This window comes from Ambystoma mexicanum, chromosome 6q (genome assembly GCF_040938575.1).
Source record: "Ambystoma mexicanum isolate Mex_15411 chromosome 6q, UKY_AmexF1_1, whole genome shotgun sequence".
NCBI classification, from domain to species: Eukaryota; Metazoa; Chordata; class Amphibia; order Caudata; family Ambystomatidae; genus Ambystoma; species Ambystoma mexicanum.
Genome location: NC_090937.1, coordinates 1,522,248,336 through 1,522,262,984, shown reverse-complemented (window position 1 = coordinate 1,522,262,984; position 14,649 = coordinate 1,522,248,336).

Below are 14,649 nucleotides of genomic sequence, written 5' to 3'. Positions count from 1 at the left end.
GAGCTCTTGTGTCAAATACCTGTGTGTTCCATACATTGATTTTTTTAACGGACTGTGTTTAGGGCATTGCATTGGGGAGCTACGGTTGATGAACTGTTGCGGTTGGCAGGAGCCTTTTGGTTAGGTTATCCCGTCCATTGTGGCTTTCCCTTGAGCTTATTGTTCCCTTGGTGTTCGCAGATGGTGATCCTGCCTACATGGCCACGGCTGCACATTGACTATAATTACAGGAATCACTCCTTTCCTACTCCCTCCCCCATTTCCCCACATCTGACTCGCTTTTTCTCCCCTGCTGGGTAACAAGAGATGTACGGCTGGAGTGTGGATTGGGCAAATGAACCTGGGATTGAGGAGTGACTTAATGGGGAATCTCAACTCCACTAAACCTGCTCCAGGAAGGGTGGTGACCTGTGCTTCTAAACAGCCATCCCGCCCCTTTCCACTCAATAAGAACAAATTGTGAAAGCAGCCGCATTCCTCGACTATGCATTGTACAAATAAAACTCGACATTCTTTTCAAAAGAAAATGTCCACCGACTTTGAAGCAAGTAGGAGCATGCGGACCAAGAAATCAGCACAGCAGCAGTGTGACGTCCAATTGTACAGAGGCAGTAATACAAGTAGACTTAGTAATCATAGGGCTGGCTATACATAGTGAATAGACTGCAGATGGTGCCACCGAAATATGTATAAGTGTGTATAGAATCTGGACGTTCCACGACACATTTCAGTAAACTTGGACACCGTGAATAGAAGGGCTGAAAGTGTGGCACAGTAGAATAAAACAGCTGACAGTGAAGGAAGATTCAAGAAGGCTTGCCTGGCCAAGTGTCAAGGGTTGAAGCAACCAAGAAACTGGCTATCTATGTAAGAAGATTCAATGAACGTGAGAAGCCAGCCGAGCTCCTGTTTGAGGTGTAATGGAAAAACACTAGAAGTGCCAGGTTTTATTCATTCAATAGTATTAAATACAACAAAGTACCTCAACATGTGGTCTCCTGTCACATGGTCAGATGAAAATAGACTTTGGGCAAGCTAGACCGAAACCATAAGATAAGGCCATGCTCACACTCCCTTTTATTCTAAGGCATAGTGATCCTTTGCAAGGCTGAGTTCAAAGAAGTTAATTGAATGGCAACATCAGGAGTGATGATGGATGTTGGGCTAATTGGGTCGGGAGGCATGACCAAGCAAAACCACCAGCACCTGGGTTACCAGCTTGCATGCTGCTAGCGAGTGGAATATTCCGGAAGGGTACAAGCATGCTAACCAATTGTAAATGGCCAAGTAGTACAGCGCCCTATAGTTTCAAAAGCCAATAAAATGTTGTGTATTAGTATGAAATGGAAGATGACTTGCACTAAGGGTGGATTTAGCAGTCCACCTGACCTTAGATACTCAATCACAGTCCAGTCCCCCATAGAAAGTATATGTAGATGTTCCCTTTAAGCCTTTCAAATCCCCTAGTATTTTTTCTCATTTTGCCACATAGTATGACGTCACTCATGATGAGTTTTTACTATATAACTGTGATTTTCATGAAAATCACTGAGAGACTTATAACTGTGTGGCGTCCGTTGATGCCCATTGTACACCCTGTTTTAGAAAATTTTAATTAAATCAGTTGTGTTTTTGCCAACTTCCTGAGTCAGTCTGATTATTGATGTATGAGTAAAATCTGCATCCCCATCCATCTCAGATACTGTTACCTCCTCCCCCCTCCTTGCTTGGGACGCCCTAAAGGTGGTCTTTGTATTGGTGTTAGATGTGAATACTCCTCTGCACCTTTTCATGTCGTAAGGGATGAGACAAACAGGATTTCCCTGTTAAATGGTGGTACAATGGTGGTATAATGGTGGCAACACTTTATGACCTTCCCGGCGTCTCTATAACCACTGCTGAACAACTGGCCTGAAAGAGAAAAATGACTTGGCCTGCATCAGTCTGGCTTCAGAAAATGGTTTAACACATCCGACTCTATCTGGATCCTCCAGACACTTTGTGCAATAGTCCGATTTTGCCGGTGTACAAGAAAGGTGATAAGGCAATTCCTTTTTGTTTCATCATTGATTTACGCGCCATCAATAAGATTGTTGTTCCACAATTTCCTATTGTGCTTGATGTGACGACAATACTAACCATGATTCTGGCTTCTGCTACTCACTTTAGTGTTGTAGATCTTAAGAATGCTTTCTTTAGCATTCCTATACAAAAGGATAGCAGATATCTGTTCGCGTTCACCTTAGGGGGACGCTTGTTTACATTTACCCATGTGCCACAAGGTTACACGGAAAGTCTGAGCATCTATAGTAGGGCTTTGAAAGAGCAGCTTCATACACTTGAGTTGCCTATCACTTGTACATTGCTTCAATACGTAGGTGATCTACTTTTAGCTGCTGACTCAGAGAGTGCCTGTAAGGAGGGCACTGTGTAGTTGCTTATTCACCTAGCAAACATGGACATAAAGCTTCACTCAAAAAGTTTCAGTATTGTCGACAGGAGGTCGCCTATTTAGGTTATCTCCTGTCAAAGAAGGGAAGAAGGTTGACGCCTGAGCGGATAAAATCATTTCTAGCATGTCTGTCCCAAATACACAGAAGGAAGTCAGAGCTTGATAAGAATGGCTTCTTACTGTATGCAGTGGATCCCGAACTTCTCGTTAACGATTAAACCAATGTTGGCTTTGACAAAGAAGGGCATTTCTTCGCCATTGCCGTGGAACTTAGAACACCAGCAAGCGTTTGATCTGCTCAAGACTGCACTGTGTTCAGCACCAGTTTTGGGCACACCAAATTATGAAAAGGCCTTCGTGTTGTATGGGCATGAACATGATGGATGTTCTTTGGCTGTATTAACGCAGGAACATGGTGGGAAGAATAGGTCGTGCGGCTACTTTTCTTCTGCCCTTGATCCTGTTGCATTAGCTTTGCCAAGATGTTTGAGAGTTGTCGCTGTTGCTGCTGCGTCTGTAAAACAAAGTGAGGGTATCTTCCTAGGCCATGCTTTAACCATGATGGTACCTCACTCTGTAAATGTTCTATTAAACAGAACACAAACCCAACACCTCACCTCCGCATGATTAACGAGATACAAATTGATCTTGTTTGCACCGCACATTACAATTCAGAGGTGTTGCGTCCTGAATCCGGCTGAACTTTTACCTTTCCCGCAAGGTACTGCTTGCAGTGATGAAGCATCACATGGCTGCCTTTACACCACAGAGCAAGAGACTAAAGGCAGAATTGACCTGAAAGATACTCCTTTGAATAAACCACAAGGGGAGCTGTTTTGTGATGGCTCCTGTTTAAAAGTTCCAGATGGTGCATCCACGGCTGCTTATGCAATCACCACATTAAGCACGATCGTGGAAACCAAGAGAATCACGCATAACTCTGCGCAGGTTGCAGAGGTTATAGCATTGACTTGAGCTTGTGAACTTTCTGAAGGGCTTACAGAAAATATATATACTGATAGCCAATATGTCTTTGGGATGGTTCACATCTTTGATAGACTTTGGGCAGAACAAGGTTTCTTGGCCTCACATGGAACTAAGATCCAGTATGGCTCCTTGATAGTACGGTTACTCTCAGCGCTTGCACTCCCCACTCAGTTAGCAATCATGAAATGTGCAGCGCATCAGAAAGTTATAGATAGTGTGGGAAAAGTGAACGCTTTTGCTGACCAGATAGCCAAACAAACTGCCACAGATCTCTATTCAGAAATGTATACTTCAAGGGAGGCCATAAATGTTTGTACTTTGGATGAGGGTATTGAATCGGTAAAGAGTATTCAAGCTGATGCCACATTAGAAGAATCTAAACAATGGGCTGAGGGTTTGGCAAGATTGGATGATGATGGGTGTTGGGTGGACAAGTTATAAAATGGATGCTGCCATATGCGTACATTACAATGATGGTCGCAATGGCCCATTGCCCCACCCACATCTCTGCGAGGAAAGTTTCCAAAATGTTACAAAACATCTGGGTGAATGATAAACTCTCCAAAATAGCTGAATGCTTTGTTCAGAGTTGCATGATCTGTCTACAGCATAATATGGGAAAGGGCACATCGACTCCAAGGGGTTGTTTTGGTCCACCTTCTGTCCCCTTTGAGGTCATACATGTTGATTTCATTGAAATGGAGCATTGTTACAATTACAAATATATACTAGTTGTTATCTACACTTTTAGTAAATGGGTTGAAGCCTTTCCTGTTAAAGATGCCACAGCAATGACAATGGAGAAAACCATGCTTAAGGAATATTTTCCTAGGTTTGGTTTGCCAAGGGTCATCTGATCGGATAATGGTCCACATTTTATCGCTGCTGTTATTCTGCAGATATGCGCGGGATTACAGATCGATAAATGGTTCCATTCGACTAGACATGCTGAAAGTGCTGGTTTGGTAGAGAGACACAACGGAATCATAAAAAACAAACTCGCTAAGACGTGTGCCGGCACCAAGCTTAAATGGCCGGACGCCTTACCGATCATGTTATTATCAATGAGAACAACACCACAGACTAAGACTGGGCTCTCCCCATTTGAGGTGGTAATGGGAATCTGCCTAAACTGAGATCATTGCGGGACATTGAACATGTACTTCTTTCCGATTACTGTGACCGGTTAACTAAAAATCTGTATTTGATTTACCAACAGGTGCGAGAAGCCCTTCCAGTAAAATATGAGAGGCCAGGTCATAGTATCCGACCTGGGGAGTCGGTGCTTGTCAAAGCATTCGAAAGAGTATCCTGCCTCACACCACGATGGCGGGGCCCGCATCAGGTTCTTTTGGCCACACAGACGGCGGTACGAGTGTCGGGGCGAAAGCATTGGATTCACACGTCGCATGTCAAGAGGATTCCCTTCCCTTTGCCACATGATACAGAAGACACAGAAACCATTACCTGCGCTGCTCCCAGCAATCACGAAGTATTGAGCAGCACCAAGAGTGCTTTGGAGACTCTCCCTGAGTCTGTGGGGCCTAGGGAAACAGCCGCTTTATCTCCACACTCTCCTACAGATCCTTTTCCACCATTGTTAGGTTTGATTACAAATTCACCACTTCCATCAGGAAGCAACAACACGTTGTTCGCAGATCACGCAGTACCAGGCGTCACAAGGTACGATCTGCGTCCACGGAGGTAGACTTACTGCATGGTTCGGCTGTGCCACCAGAGAAAATCATCGGAGGGCTTGTCTTTTGGCCCCGTTATTTTGAACGTGAGGAATTGTGTTGGCTGGGGTTAGGGAAGGACTAAGAAAACGCGCAATCAGGAGATCGCCAGCAAATAAACTCTGGTGTATTTTCATTTGAAGAAACAATGCCTGCAACCGCTCCCACTCGTACAGAACAAATAAGAAACTATGTGTCTGATCGTAACAATGAACAATCGAATGCGTGGTCCCCGAAAACGTATTGTTGTCTTGTGATTATGTTAACCAGCTTCACAATAGTAATTGCCTTAGGATTATGGTATTTAGAAGTACATCCTCTTGAGATTCTTTTTCCCACTAAAAATGTACCTACTGCTTCTACACCTTTCGGGCATCTGCACACTCTAGCTCCTAGAGACTCTCAGCACAAACAGAGCTACCACAATAACACGGTATTACTCATAATGAATGCCACACATGCTATTTTTAATAGGTCTAATTGTTGGGTCTGCTCTCATTTACCGCAACACGGAGACAAGGGGTTGGGCTGTTATATACATCCTTTACCTTTGACTTCTGCATGCTATGCTTCTTTAAGGGCACTATTCTTTGGCCGATGGAACGATAGCATCTCGGGGAACTTTGATGGAATGAATTTGAATGATTTTGAGAGACGAGTTCTAATGCCCCTGTGATGCTCACTTTTGGCGAATAGGAGCAAGCTTAACATTGCTTCTATTAGGCCTTCTGATAGACTGTCCCGTCCTTTTCAATCTTTGATCTCTTTCAAGATGGCTCCTATGGGCAATGGGATGCCACGCCACCTACCTACATTGTTAACCACAGTCCTGATTCAGTTTCTTTCTGCATACAGAGGAATGGTACTCAGTCAATGTTTGATTTCAAGGGCTGCATCAATGTTGCAAACTTGACCAGTGAGAACAGACCTTTGTATGTAGACAAACCTGTCTACTTTGTTTGCGGTAATGAAGCTTTCCCATGGTTACCTAGGGATTGGCAGGGAATCTGTTGTTTAGGAATTATGTTACCCGGGGTATTCATAGCAAACACCATAGAAATCTCTAACTCTCATCCAAGGCGGGACGAGAATGGCGATACTTCAGCACAAGTTCTGGGTGACGTAGTTAAATCCTTTGTACCATTTTGGGGCAAATATTGAACTCTGAGGATATCAGAAGACTGGCGAGAGTACTGGAGAGGACCATCAACCGGACCACTGACATACTCTATAATATGACTTTAGAACAGAAAGCAATAAGGTTAATGGCACTTCAGAAACGGATGGCGTCAGACGTCATCCTGGCTGAGCGTGGTGGAGTATTTAAATTAGTGTGGTCCACTTGTTGCGTTTTTGTGCCAGATTCCTCCCCAACCATCTTTAAAGCAATACAAAATCTGCACATCCTTAGTTCAGAAGTGCATGTTCCCGAGGGTAAGTGGAATCTTAGCACTTGGTTCTGGGACTTCTTACGATCTTGGGGATGGAAGCTACTTTCAGTCTTGCTGATTATTTTAGGTATTCTGTTGTTTTTCTGTTGCTGTATACAGTGTCTTCCTGGCATATGTTCAGTGTTAGGAGGATGCTGTGCACAAGCGATGGGTACATTGGGACAAAAGGTACGCGCCCCAGAGAAAATGACAAATTGAATTTGTATTGAAGGAAATCTCTGTTTTAGACCTTATGGTGATTGACATCTCTGATGATTGTGATTCAGGGTGTATGGACATTGAGACGTGGGATTACTCGTAAAGTGACTAGAAGTAGTTTGGCGCTTGGCTTAGGCCAAAAAGGGGGTTTGTTAAACGGTAAATCATATTGTACCTCCTTTCTAATATATATTGGCCTAAAACCATGTTTCAAATGTTCCGATTTTAGATCGACTTTGCCGCCATTTTGGGATCATCCGCCATTTTGATTTCTGTTCAAATGTAACTCTGTGTTCTAAAATGGTGGACTGTGTTTCCAACTTGTAACCGAGCCTTCCCAACCCTTGTACATTAGTTAATATTTAGGCTGTTCGCGGGCCGAATGTTTAGACTGGGTAAAGAGACCTTGTCCCATGCCTGACTTGTGCTCCTAGGATTGTCTGCGCCAATAAGTCTCATCCGCGAACATACATCGAAACAATGTAAAGTAAATGTCGAACGTGGACTCTGGCTGAACTGCATTGTGAAGGGACATGTGCTAAGGCTTACTGCTAAACCTCGGAAAACACTGTTGCCATTGTAACTTGTCTGTATGTAAACCATATGTAATCCATGTGCATATTGTCGTATAAACCATAAGTGAACCCGGCACAAACTCTAGACCATGGGTTATTAACTTGCAGAGGGGCTGGACATTGTTACTAAAATTGTATAAAAGTGTGAATGTCCAGATGTCCAGTACCTCTCACTTCTCACACTGAAGGGCTGGTATTCACTGTGATGTACTGAGGGCCAGATAGCTATCTGATTGTGTTCTTTGTAAACTGCGCAGTCGAATAAAGATCTGTGAATCTTTAGAAGCCTGTGTTTGGTGTATTTCCTTTTGTGGTACTCAGCCTCTATATTTCCTCTTGCTTTTACAAATGGTTTGAAAATCAGACCAAGGTCATGATCTGCAGCAAAAGGCCGAAATGTAAAGGGATCTTTTCTTGGGTCCTGGACAGTGTTCACCTTGATCCTGTCAATAACTATACATATCTTGGCGTGCAGGTTTTGGATTCTTCATCTTTGACCCATTTGGAGGAAGGGATAGTTACAAAGACCTGGGCCAAGTGGCTGGTTATCAGGAGGGTTATTATAGACAATGGGGCCAGATCCATTGAAGCCATGGTAATAGCATATAAGGTGTTCATTAAACTGACTTCCTATATGCATTTGAAGTCTTCCCTCTGAAGGCAGTGTTGTGGCTTCCCAAACTCAAGGTTAAAATTCTCTGCTCCATTCTTAATTTACCTACTTCCATTCCAGTTGAGGCCCTGTATTTAGAGCTGCGCTTACAATCACTCTTGTTCCGATGAACAATGGTGGCATCCAAGCTTAGGGTCGAAATCAAATTTACTTCCTCCTTGCTATACTTATCTCTGGACCATGGTAGTCTCCGCTCAAAAGCACATGGTTCAGGGTTTTGGAGACATGGTGGGATCGCACTGTCTAGATAGTAATCTAGCCTGCTCCAATATACGCAATGTCCCCTTATTTTTGAGCAAGCAGGGTAGCAAATCCTGTATTCATGACCGGATTGTTTCCATCAGCAGAATAGCAAACATGAGCTCGTATTCAGTGTATTGTCAGCAGGGCCTATTTGGAGACGCTCCGCATAGATATCTCGTTGCACCTATATCTCCCTGGTCTCATCAAATTTGTACTCCACATTAGATTTAATACACTCCCTGTTTTGGCATACACTGGGGCATGGGCGGGGATTAAAAGAGAGGAGCGGCTCTGCTGGTTATGTTCTTCCCAAGTGGAAACAGTGCAACATGACATGTCCTCACGGATTCAAGAGCAGATTGGGTTATAAGGGTGCACACCAATTCCCATGTGAATAATCACAATTGCTTAGATTTCTACAATTTAAATGATTAAATCAAGATTGTAACGTGCACCCTATTGGATCTGTGCTACCAGATCAACACAAATGAACAAAAGGTTGGTACCTCGAATGCATCGGGGCACAAGCAAGGGCACAGTAAGAAACAACTACAACGAGTTGCAAGTAAAATCTCAGTTTTTCACACAATATATGTGCTATTAATGGGAAACAGACCTCATTTTCTCCAAGCCCTTAACAGTAATGTGCCAGGTACTTATCGGTTTGACCCCAGCCCCATCTTCTTCACCCGCTTGCAAATGGCACACGGCAAACCACGTTCCAGAAAAGCATTTCTTAAGATTCCTTCTTGTCTTGCAAAAGCAAACATCTATATACACGTTTTTCTAATGTTTTGCTGTCTGACGGAGCAATGCTACGGGTCGCATTGAGGTTATATTGTGGGATATTAAAATTCTTTTATTTAATCCTAGGGGATTAAGGAACAGACAATCAAGCAGGCAGGGCTAACATGATGTGTTGTGTTCTTTATTCTGCGACCTACATTTCCGAGCTTAAAGCTGGACATTGAATAAAGCAGTGGATTGGATAAAGTTATTTGTATTCAATCGTGTTACCTCAGATCATGCTGTATTACTTTGTTAAGAAAAACGGGCTGCTACAGTCCCCATAGACCATGATGTGAGTAATACGGTTCTATCTGCAAAAGTGCCATGCATACGAAATACAGACTCGGAAGTTTTAGAGCTTCACTATACTTTATCAATCTGTATGGCACACCTAAACCAAAAGCAACATTACAAAATATAATGCGTGAGTAATTTATGCGATAATGACACGTGCAATTAATACATCATTTCCAAATAGGACCCAGTCATGCAAATGAACACAACCGTGTCCATTCCCGTACCTATTTTAGCAACTGGACATTCAAATTGGTCTCCAACCTTACACTCACCCACCTTCCTGGATGCACATGTATTCAATAAAAAAGTATGCATTTAGTAAAATCAAAACATTGACTGATTGTTCACTGATCAAAGATAGTTATTTATTTATGTGTTTATTGTTACATTTGTGTAGCGCACTAAGCCCTTAGGCATCACAGCGCTGTTGCATTCATGTTACTCTCATTGCATGAGATCAAGGTTGCATACATGTTACTCTCTGTGCATAGGATTTGGTTACATTCGTGTTACTCTATTGCTTAAGGTTACATTACAGTTATATGTTAGTCTCTTTGCAAATGATTACGGTTGCTGTTTCATACTCGTTATTCTCAGTACTTGGGTTGGGGTTGCATACAGGTTATTCTCATTGCATAAGGTTATGTTAGCATACATGTTACTCTCAATGCTTAGGTTGCGGTTACATTCATGTTACTCACATTGATTAATGTCACATTGCACTTAAATCTTACTCTCTTTGCATATAGTTACGGTTGCTGTTTCATACATGTTGCTCTCAGTGCTTGGGTAGTGGTTACATTCAAGTTACTCTCATTGCTTACGGTTACATTACGGTTACAGTACGATTCCATAGGCAAATGGTGCAGCGCAAACTGCCAAGTCAGGTCAGGTAACTTTCAGCACAATTAGGAAGGTTGCAGACACAGTAAGTAGGGTACTTTTTTCGAAATAATGATTGGATAGATTTCACAGTATTATCCAGATTTCTTACGTTGGTTATCAGCATAGCTGGAGCATACACGTACACATTGTCGATAAGGTGCTTGTAACATCATTATCCTCTGTTGTACAAAGGTGTTAAGCTTTATCATTGACATTATATGATGGCTAATGATGCCCATTAGCTCATTGACTGGATACACATCATAACAAGCAGGGGTACAATAAAGGGAAACGTCACAACGGTGTTGCTCGTTGCCTTCCAACATGGTAAGCTTTCGGGTTCGCCTTTCTGGTACTGAAACCATCTTTCATTTTAATTTTCAATTCACACTTGACAAGAGTTAATGTTGCAACCGTGCGAGTAGCTATGAGTATTAATGGAGAGGGTCCTCCTCGCACATGTGTATTACCCTCACTTGTGGTGATCTTCAAGCTGCTGGGGCCCTTCGGATCCCATGGAGCAATCTCACTGAACAGCATTGGGCTGTGCTCTCATGAATTAAGGGTGGTTTAGTGGGGGTTGAGCATTGACCCGCTGTTGGGCCGACCTCGATTGTGGCAACCCAGTGGTGGGGGGAGGAATGCCAAGCCACGCTAATGAGTCAATGGTGGATTGGTGGGGTTTCAGTGCAGACCCCTTGTTGGGCTCACCACGGTTGTGGCAACCCCGTGATGGGGAGAGGATCGCTTCGCTCGGCTCTGCTCAAATTTTCAGGATATTTTGTGACCAACTACTGGCATAGGCGCCAATCTGAGCCTGCAGCGCCTCTCGCCATCATTGGCTCTTCATGCCTGGCATCCCTGGTTCCCTCTCCTGCATGACTCTGAGCGGAGCGGTGCTCTGGGTGAAACTCCAAGGCACAGGCTTTAACATCTGCAATCTGCCATTAGGCCGCCATAATTTTGCAATCGATTCTGCCACATCTGGTGATTGTTCAGCCTAGCCCTTCAGTGAGACTTTGCCGGATCACTCCAGCCACCGTCCGGTGTGGTCAAAGTGTGTGAAGAAAGATTAATTACTTAATGTGCCACCATAATATGAATCCGGCTGAGGGAGATGATGAAGTAAGTGGCCATATCGCCTGCCCACCCCTGGTGTCACTATATAGGAAGGTCATTCCACAAATGTACTTATCAGACTGTCATGTGTCATATGCTACCTTTTCCAATACTGTCGCAACATTATCATGTTAGTATAAGGTGCAGTCATTTTTACAAATGAACACAACATAATGTAAAACATGCAGGCCTGCACACTTGACTTGCCCACTGGGGTACACTTCTTATTTGAGCTATAATATCACATTTGCCTAAACCCTAAGAATAATCTGGAGACCTATTGTGAACCCCTTTGAGATAGCCAATAAATAAATAGCATATTGTAGACCTATATTCGACAAGGAAACAGCACAATAAATGTATCAGGCTGGAAATATGCCTGTGATGGACCATGGTAAAAGGTTTCTGTACATCCTGTATGAACAGGCCCCTCCAAGTATCAGAAGTGATATCCAGGAGCTGGCATCTGGCCCAGGAAGTGTGGTGAGTATACTGACCGGCTCCCAGATTGTGCATGTCCTCGTATAAATCCTTTCTACAAAGTCTTAAATTTGGCTCACGCCTAGGTACGGCAATTCTTCATTCGTTCTCAAGTGCCTATCTCTTTATATGCATTGGATCCAATAAGATCAACGTATGTTATGCATAAACCTGACATTAGAGGCTCTGATTTGCATTGAACTGATATGGCTGACAGACAATTCTTCAGATCCATCAATACAAATGAGGGATCATCTTAACCAAGCCTATATGTCACTTCAGGAAATCTATTGGTCCCACATCATTAAAGACCCCCCCCCCCAACCCCCACTACGCCAAATTTCTTGATTACCACATGTCCACTTCTACTTAAATGATGGATCCATTCATAACATACCATTTTTTGTGAAGGGCATGTTTCCAAAGGAAGCTTAGAAAGAGCTGTGTATATGTACTTATTAGTGACTGTATTCTTCATTGTACACAGTGTTGTAATGGCACAATTTCCATTTATGATACCTAATATACTTGGCTATGTCTGTGATAGTACTTTGACACACCCAGGGATTTATTAACAACCAAAATGAAAGACAATGTGCCTAACATAATTAACAATACTGGTTTAAGGAAAAGTGCCATGTTTTCAATTACCATATTAATTTCAATGGAGACATTTGACCATTTGTCTCGGGAGGATAGCTGAAGGGCAAAGTGCTCACCTTGGAAGGAAGGCAACGCATAGCAGCACAGATTCAATCACTGGTACGCACTTAGAAACCTCTGGGTATTTTAAATGCATTATAAACAACCAATTACAATGATTGCTATTGTCCATACCCCTATCGTAAGGTGACGTAATGAAGTAAAGCCATTGCACCATTGTATCATTAACCAATTCTCACACACAAACAAATAATGAGGTGTATAATTGCAGGTAAGTGACACCAGAGTGATACAGTTTGATGGGGAAGCAAAAGGTACTTTTTAATTAAAAGTTGTTATGGCTTCAAATCCAAACCGTTCAACAATAAACATTTAATATTCACAACGTTACATCCATTAAATAGAAAAACAATTAATGTTACAATTTTCTTTAACAGCAGCATCGCATCAATAATAACAGAAAAGAAAATCATACATTCACTGAGTGATTTATGAGAATCAGTAAAAGCTAAAAGCAAGAGACTTCTTAGCTCAAGATCCGGAAAGAAAAAACTGTGAAATCACCACTGAAAAACAAGCAACAGCCAATTCCGCAACTGAGGCATGTCAGTGTGAAAAATGTTATGCTGTTGATTCCGCATGTTTTAATCCCTGCATCTCACAGTCATAACCATCATTGATTCAAGAACCACTTGACAAAAAAGATGACCTTGTAACTCTAGCAAGCTGGAATACAAGGGGCTACTCTCATCTTCTCACTCACTCCAATCCTCTCTTGGACGATGCAGACACCGTAGCCCTCCAAGAAACATGTATAAGTGTTGCCCCATTATGGGATAATCATGACATTACCATCAATCCTGCAATCACAGCTCAAAAAGGTTGTCCTATGGCAAGGCTGTTGGTTGCCGTCAAATTGGGATCCAAAATACAACTGCAAGCATGGGAAAATCCGAACAAGTTTATACAAATGGTTAAAATTTCGATTGACTCCCAAAGGTTGGCATTAATTAATGTCTACAGAAATCTGGCCGCAATCACGGACGACTGCTTTTACAAAGATCTGTCCAAAATGTTCGACATAATTGCTCAAACAAAAGAAATAACAGATTTTATTCTTGCTGGGGATCTCAACATAGATGCCTTCAAAGGTGAACTGGTGAAAAGAACACCTGACAACAACAAGTGTAATCATTTTATGAAGCAATTCGACATGAGAATGGCTAATGGATCACTCCCGGGAGATATACCGCCTCAAGTTACATGGCAAAGAGGAACGTCGACAAGCGTTATTGATTATGTATACCTGTCAGTGGGGTTATTTATGGCATCAAAGGAATTCAAGATAATAAACCAATCTAAAGGTGACCACCACATGCTAACATTGACGTGGCCAAGAGACAAACAAGAAGACCGCGTTAAATCCCAATGGATGCCGCAAAAGCTGTCAATTAATAATGCTAAATCACGCTTTAAGTGGTCGCCATCCAAACTTATTGCCTTGAATGAAAATCTCATGCGACAGAACGATCCACAGAATACACAATCATACGTTGAAACAATATCCACCTACAGAACCTTTTTCATTCCATCGGGACGGACTTATCTACATACATATGATCAACAATTGTCTCAAAAGAAAAAAGAACACCACAAAGAGTTAAGAAAAGCCAAACGTCTTCCATGGCCTGAAAGGAATGAAGTTTGCAAAGCGTTGAAAACTCGCTACAAATTCTGGATACGATCTTACAAAGGAAAGCTATTTCAACAGGATGGAGAGGCCTTTTTGTCAGCTAAAGTGAGTAAGAATTCTGCCAAATTTGGCAATTACTTAATCTAAACTCAAATTTAAACAATCTGCAGTTACAACTCAATGGAGTCCCTGAAAGTCAATGGGTATCACATTTCTCCTCCTTGTACACAGAGAAAGCTTTTCAAATGCATGAATTTAAGGGTCATTCAGCAGTTCCTTGGAACATAGAATGTTCGGAAGAAATAATAGAGGGGCTCATAGTTAAATCTTCATCTTCTCGAGCGGTAGGCCCAGATGGCATAACCAACTATATGCTAAAGCAAAATCCGCAGCATTGGGCTAAAATCC